The sequence below is a fragment of the Balaenoptera borealis genome (assembly GCF_965194805.1).
Source record: "Balaenoptera borealis genome assembly, chromosome: 14".
In the NCBI taxonomy this organism is placed as follows: Eukaryota; Metazoa; Chordata; class Mammalia; order Artiodactyla; family Balaenopteridae; genus Balaenoptera; species Balaenoptera borealis.
Genome location: NC_138875.1, coordinates 60,799,321 through 60,807,650, shown reverse-complemented (window position 1 = coordinate 60,807,650; position 8,330 = coordinate 60,799,321).

Here is an 8,330-nt window from a genome sequence, read left to right as displayed (position 1 = left end):
CAATAAATGAGTGCTCATGTACTGTTGGAGATATTCCCTTCTCTTGTGTGTTGTTTAACTTCATGTTTTGGTCCCTGGATCACCTTTTCTTGGTATTTGGGCAGACCCATTGGCCGAATGGAGGTTGGACCAATTTATGCAAATTGGCAATATTTCTAGATACATATACCAAACAAACAGCCTTTGAATTACAAGATGACTCAGAATTGATGCTGGCCATTTTCCAGCTACACTGATTCACATTTTTCATCTGTAAAATATGAGTCAAAATGTATGCTTTGAAGAGTAGTTACAAGAAATAAATGAGCTCTGTGTAAAGGCACTTCACAAACATCTAGCACCGAACAGTTGCACCCTTTACTAGTTGCTATTATTATTCCTCAAAATATCCTGGGGTGAATTTACCAGTCCTGTTGTCTATACTCTACATTGTTTCAAGAGAAACTGGGAAATTTATTCTTATCACTGAGATTATGGCAATACAGGATGTATTATTTAGCTATAGCTAACTTATGAAAATGTTCAACTACACATATCTTAGTCTGAGTGAACATGTATCATTACGCACCATACTTTACTATTTGTAAAATAGTTGTCAGCTACAAACACATTATCCTACGCATTAAAGCTAGTGACAGAAAAATGCTGTTGTCACAGAAAATTGGACTCTGAGAATAATAAATGTCCAAATCCTTATTTTGAAAATAGGAAGCATTCATCTTGTGACAACATTGGCTTCCAGTAGCTTTAATGCGACTACGTAAGTGCCAGGCAGACAATTATCAGCCTTGAAGAATGTAAGGACTAGTTCTTTCATCAGCAGAGAAACAGTCTTCCCATTAAATGCCAGATGCGGTCTGAAGTCCTACATGCCAACTCAACTTCTTTTTTTTTTTTAATATTTATTTATTTATTTGGTTGCATGGGGTCTTAGTTGCAGCAGGCGGGCTCCTTAGTTGCGGCTCTCAGGCTCCTTAGTTGTGGAGTGTGGGCTCCTTAGTTGCAGCTTGCCAGCTCCTTAGTTGTGGCATGCAAGCTCTTAGTTGCAGCATGCATGTGGGATCTAGTTCCCTGACCAGGGATCAAACCCAGGCTTCCTGCATTAGAGGCTCGGAGTCCTATCCACTGCGCCACCAGGGAAGTCCCCCAACTCAACTTCTTGATTTAAAATTTAAAAACTTTGTATATGCTTTTGATCCATAATCTAAGTAATGATACAAAATCCAGAAGGTTCTAAAGGGTAAGGAATGAGACATCTCCCTTCCCTCCCCATCCTCCAGCCACTCATGTCCCCTCCTTGGAGGCAAATAGTGTTCATGGTTTCATGTGTATATTCCATAGATATTTTATTCATATACAGACATGTATCCGTATCTATAGCTATCCCCCTTTTCTACCCTCTTAGGGACTGAATTGCCCCTGACCCCGCAATTCATATGTTGAAACCCTAACCCCCAGCACCTCAGAATGGGACTGTATTTGGTGAGAGGGACTTTAAAGAGGTGATTAAGGTAAAATGAAGTCTTATGGGTGGGCCCTAATTCAGAATGACTGGTGTCCTTATAGGAAGAGGAGATTAGGACACAGACGCATACAGAGGGAGGACCGCAAGCCAAGGAGAGAGGCTCAGAAGAAACCAACCCCAACACTGTGATATCAGCACTCCAGCCTCCAGAACAGTGAGAAATATGTGTCCATTGTTTAAGCCCCAAGCCTGTGGGACTTTGTTAAGGAAGCCTGAGGAGACTCATGTACCCCCTCCTTTCACAAACTGCCTGCTTTGCTGCGCCCTCTTTTCACTTACTGTATTTTAAAGAAGCACATAAAGCAGGGGTCCCCAACCCCTGGAAGGGGTACCGATCCGTGGCCTGTTAGGAACCGGGCTGCACAGCAGGAGGTGAGCGGCAGGCAAGTGAGTGAAGCTGCATCTGTATTTACAGCCGCTCCCCATCGCTTGCATTACTGCCTAAGCTCTGCCTCCTGTCTGCATGATGGTGAGTTGTATAATTATTTCATTATATATTACAGTGTAATAATAATAGAAATAAAGTGAACAGTAAATGTAATGTGCTTGAATCATCCTGAAACCATCACCCCCCCACCCCAGTCCGTGGGAAAATTTTCTTCCACAAAACCGGTCCCTGGTGCCAAAAAGGTTGGGGACCGCTGCATAAAGGCTTCCTACTTCATTTTGTTGTCTGGATACACAGATTCTTTTTATTGTCTGGATGTTGCATAATTTATCTGACCTCTCTCCTACTGATGAACATATAGAGTCTTTCCAATATTTTGCTATTAGAAATAACACTGCCATAAATAAATAAATAAGCTTGTACATAAATAATTTTACACATGGACAAGTCTATCCATATGATCAATTTCCAGAAGTAGTATCACTGGGTTGAAGGTCATGTGCAGCAAAATTTTTGTAGTCATTGGCAAATTGCTCTTCCTTTCACAGATGGACACTTCCACCAGAAAGAGTGAGAGAACTTAGCTCCAGCTTTTCCCACAAGCTGTTCGTGATCCAAACTTTTGATCTTTCCCAACCTGGTAGGTAAAAAAAAAATCATGTCTTGGGAAGTATCATTTTGCATTTCCCTTATTATGAGTGGTGTTATATCTTTTTATAAGTTTAAAAGATTTTTGTATTTCATGTTTTGGTTAAGCTTCTTTTTCTAATGGTTTTGTTTTGTTTTTGTATTGTAGATATTCCTTACTTGTTAGAAAATTTGGTCATTTTCTGTGGTATGAGTGGCAAACATTTTCCCAGTTGGTATTGGTCTTTTTACATTCTTCTGAGGAGGCCATGTAGAAAATTCCGGCATTTAACATAAGCAGTTATTAGTCTCTTTGTTAATGGTGCCATGACTTCTGACTTCAACTACAGAGTCAGGCCAAACCTTGCAGGTGAGCGCGCCATCCCCTTCCAGGCTTCAGATGTCAGCCGCGGGCTCGGGGCTCCGCAGGCATCCATGCTTCTGACCAACGGGCTACAATTTGGGGTCCCCACTCCCTACTCAGTTTCAGTAATTCTCCAGAATGTCTCACGGAGCTCAGGAAAGTGTGATACAGTTTTTTTTTTTTTTAATTTCAGTTTATTATAGCAAACAGGATACAAATCAAAAGCAGTCAAAAGTAGAGACACTGAGGGCAAGGTTTGGGAGGGTCCCAGATGTCCTCTCCCTGTGGAGTTGGGACGCATCACCGTCCTGACACAGTGATGCATGACAACATGCTTAGGATTGGCAGCGAGGGGTCCTCACCTGAACATTGATGTCCAGAGTTTCCATGGTTTCATTGTGTAGGTGTGAGTAAGTGAATCATGGGCCACTTGATTGAACTCAACCTCCAGCTCCCCCTCCCTTCCCCAGAGGTTGGGCTGATACCACGTGACTCAAAGCCCCAGCCCTCTAATCACCCACTGGTCTTCCTGTCCTGGCCAGCCACCATCTGAGTCATCTCCTTAGTATAAACTCTCAGGGTCCACCAAGAATGACAAAGACATTCTTATGACCCGGGAAATTCCAGGTATTTAAAGGTTACCTCCCAGGAACTGGAGACAGGCCAGCCCAGTTATTTATTACCTAGGATACAGTTTCTGGATTTTGTATTGTATATAGAAGATTCTTCCCTTTTCTAAGGGAAATTATTACAAAAACAAATTGCCCATGATTTCCTCTGGTACTGGAATGATTCCACTTTCCCCCCAAATGTATTATTTCAGCTTTTTGAGATGTAATTGACATCCAACATACATTTTTGATCCATCTGGAACTCATTCTAGTTTATAGGATACAGATTCAACTTTATTTCTTTTTTCTAGATAAGTTGTCCCCAAACCACTTATTGAATAAACTATTTTTCCTCCTTGAATTGAAATGCCAGCCTTATACGGAATTCCTGTATGTATACAGATCTACTTCTAAACTTCCTAGTGTGTTCCATTGATCTGTTTTTCCTGTGTAGCACATGGTTTTAATTATTGTAGTTTTGTAAGTTATTACTTCAAATTGATACCACTAGTAAATTTCTTAAACTTTTATAAAACTTTCTTCTGAAACTGGATTTAAAACCAAATACTGGGACTTTCCTTGTGGTACAGTGGTTAAGAATCCACCTGCCAATGCAGGGGTTCAAGCCCTGGTCTGGGAACATCCCACATGCTGTGGAGCAACTAAGCTCATGTGCCACAACTACTAAGCCTGTGCTCTAGAGCCGGCAAGCCACAACTACTGAGCCTGCATGCCACAACTACTGAAGCCCACGCACCTAGAGCCCGTGCTATGCAACAAAGAGAAGCCACTGAATGAGAAGCCCACGCACCGCAATGAAGAGAAGCCCCCGCTCGCCACAACTAGAGAAAGCCCACGTGCAGCAACAAAGACCCAATGCAGCCATAAATAAATAAATAAATAAATTTATTTATTTATTTATTTATTTTAAAAAACCCAAACCAAATGCCAATTAGAGGTAAGACACCAATACAGCTGTTAGATGAGTAGCCAGCAGTGCATTGATCTAGCTTGCGAGCCAGTTAGCAGCTTAGAATAGGAATTGTTTCCAAGGCATTGCTTACTTTATATGCCAGAACGTAAGGGAACTCACACAGTTGTGCCCCATACGTTTGTCTTTTATAGGAAGTTATTCAGACTTACATGGACAATTTTCACTGCACTGGAAACAGCCCAGCCACCTGCAAGGCAGTGGGAGCCTTTGGCCTTCTCAACAGTCAGCTGTGGCATGAGCTGGGCACATGCTTTCCTCAGAGCATCTCACCTCCTGACCATCCTGACCTGGGCTGAGTCACTCACTTCCTCCCAGCGGGATCCGCGGTCCTCCCTCTGCTCCTCACCAGGACGGGTCTGAGTCAGATGGTCATCCTGCTCCAGGGTCGGCAGAATCTAGTTCTTTGGTTGTCAACTCTGTTATTTTCATCTTCAGGCTTTCCCTTCACACTGGGCAAAGAAAATTTGTGGAATCTCGCAGAACCAAGCCACTGGTTTACAAGGATGACAGTTTTTTTGGAGAAGCATAAAGTGGCATTATCCTAGTTATCCTCATATCTGTTCAATTTCAGATAAATTACTGAGCAAAAATTTTAAAGTGGTTTATTAAAAACTTTTCATTTTTATTTTGGCTATAGATAGATGCGTAATTGTCACAAAAATTTTAGGATCATTTTGACTATTTTAGGCTGTATATTTCTTTAATTCTGCTTACTACTTCATGAAGAAATATCAAGAAATTTCTCAATTAAAAAGAAAGGTTTGAGATCAGCTCGGTGCTTTGTAACCACCTAGAGGGGTGGGACAGGGAGGGTGGGAGGGAGACGCAAGAGGGAGGGGATATGGGGATATATGTATATGTGTAGCTGATTCACTTTGTTATAAAGCAGAAACTAAAACACCATTGTAGAGCAATTTTACTCCAATAAAGATGTTAAAAAAAAAAGGTTTATGGGTGAAATAACATAATGTCTGGGATTTGCTTCCAAATAATCTGGGGTTGGGGGTGGGGGATTAGTCGGTTTATAGAAGACACAAGTTTGGCCATGAGTTGACGACTGTTGAATCTGGGGTGATGGGGGCATAGGGGGTTTCACTGTAGTTGTTCATTGTGACAAATACTTAATTCCTTTTTATTTTGTGTGTTTGAAATTTTTCCTTAGAGCGAAGCCCACTTTGGTCCCACGCTGGTTGGGATGATGGCAGTGCCGCCTGGCCGCACCCAGTGGGCACCGGAGCCCCTCGAGGGCTGCATCCTCCCCAGGCAGGCGCTGGCGGAGGCAAGAGGCCTTCCCCAGCTCCCTTTGTTCCTCCCAAGGCTTCTGGCAGAATTCCCACTGCTCTTCCTCCACATCATCTTCCTTTTCTATTTCTGAACTCCATTTTGTGATTTTTCTAATTATTCCCAGCAAAGAAGAAACTTGAAAATCACATATGCTGTGACTGAAAATCTTTTTGCTGAAAGCACATTCAGAAATAGCCCGAGGAGTAAAATGCTTCCCAAGAAGAGCATCTGGGGAAGGATTTCTGCCTTAGTTTTCCTTAAAATAAGGTGGTTTAACAGTGATCTGAAGAAAGCATAGTGAGCAACTTTCCATTTTCCTGTTAATTACACACTTGAGCTGAGAAGCAGAAGTAAAAAAAGCATTGAAAAGAAACCCATGAAGTTTATTTAAACAACAAGATGCTTGACCTGAAGGGGAAAACTATCTAGGATTCATTTCTTTTACAGTAATTTATCCTTGCTTAAAGACAGATTGCCCTACCTGTAACAGCTACATACAAAAAAGTTATAAAATTGTTCTTGGTTTTGAAATGAAAAGGAAAAACATTAAAATTCTCCAATCGAACAAAGTATGCAATAATTTTTACATTGTTCTTTTTTCGTTAAACAGGGAAATCAAAAGAACTTACTGGCATATAAAGAGATGAGCTGAATGAGCATGCCAATAATGGAGAAAGGGACTATCGTCACAGAAGCAGTATTTTCCCCCATCCCTTCTCCTTGTGATGTTGATCAAAATGTACCATTGGCCATTTGGTTAAAAAAAATCAATATGCTTGTGCACATACCTCCATTACTTAATGTACAACAAAGGAGTGGGGGAGGGGAAAATGAAAGACTAGAGAAAACTGTACTGCAGCAGTCACGATGCGGTGGAACCAAATCGTGGTTTTCTAACTTAGAATGACTTCTTGGTTCTGGAGTAAAGCAGCAGGTTCTCTCTTTAGTAGACACCTCCTGTCTGCTATTGGGACACAAAAGCTGTATCTTCATCTTCCATTTCCAACTGTGCAGGTGTGTCTGTTTCATTGATTGGCTGCCCATCAAATCAGAATCTGATCTGCCTCATGGACAAACCCTGTCATTCACAATAGGCTTTCGTCAAAAGTGGTTACGCCTCCAAATCTCAAACTGCACCACAGAACCATCCTGCCTCATCACCTTCATGTTAATGTGATCGTGGGTCCTCTGTCTTGACTCCCTCCTGGGGCTCTTCATTGGCCATGGTAACCTCTGGAGCCTTCTCAGTGGCCGCTTCACAAGAAAGGTACCAGGATTGGCACCAAACGAGCACAGAGCACCACCAGTAGTGGCAGAAGGAGGAGGCAGCAATCAGTCAAAGGGAATTTTCTAAAATAAAAAATAAGTCCCTTGAGAGCATAAATTTAGTTAGAACCTGTGAGACCAGGGCAGGGGAAGATCTTTATTATGGAGTTTATTTCCAGTTTATTAATTATGAAATAGCTGAGACTTAACCAGAGAAGTCTGAAACTCCCAGGTAACTGAAACACCTGTGTCAGACAAAGCTCTTAGCATGGAAGGACTTCTCCATCAGCTGAGAAACAGGAACTGCTCGCTTACAATAGCTCCAAAGAGAATAAAATACTGGGGAATGAATTTAGCAAAAGGAGTGCAAAACTTACACTCTGAAAACTGTAAAACATTGTTGAAAGAAATTAAGGAAGACCTAAATAAATGGAAAGGTATCTCAGGGTCAGAAGACTTAATATGGTCAAGATGGCAACACTCCCCAAAGTGATCCACAGTCATTTAGTGCCATCAAAATTCCAGCTGAGTTCTTTCAGACATGGACAAGATGGTGCTAAAATTCATACAGAAGTGCAAGGGGCTCAGCGTAGCCAAAACAACCTTGAAGAAGAACAAAGTTAGAGGACTCACGCTTCCCAAAATCAAAACTTACTATAAAGCTACAGTAGTCAAGATGGTGTGTTACTGGCATAGAGACAGACATATAAGTCAATGCAATAGAATTGAGAGTCCAGAAATAAACCATCACAGTTGCAGTTCATTGATTTTCAATGGGTGCCAAGACCATTTAATGGGGGAAAAGGATAGTCTTTTCAATAAATGGTTCTTGGGTAACTGGATAGCCACATGTAAAAGAATGAAATTGGATGCCCTACCTTACTCTATATACAAAAACTAACCCAGAATGGATCAGAAACCTAATCTAAGACAATAAGACTCTCAGGAAAAAAAAAAACTGGTGTAAATCTTTGTGACTTTGGATTAAGCAATGGTTTCTTAGATATGACACTTAAAGCACAGGCACCAAAGAAAACATAGATATATTAGACTTTATCAAAGTTAAAAGCTTTTGTAGTTTGAAGGACAGCATCAAGAAAGTAAAAAATGACAACCCACAGAATGGGAGAAAATGTTTGTAAATCATATATCTGATAAAGGGTTGAGATCTAGAACATATAAAGAACAACTCAGTAGTAAAAACACATATAACCCAATTTAAAATGGGCAAAGGATCTGAGTGGACATTCTCCAAAGAAGATTTTCAAAGG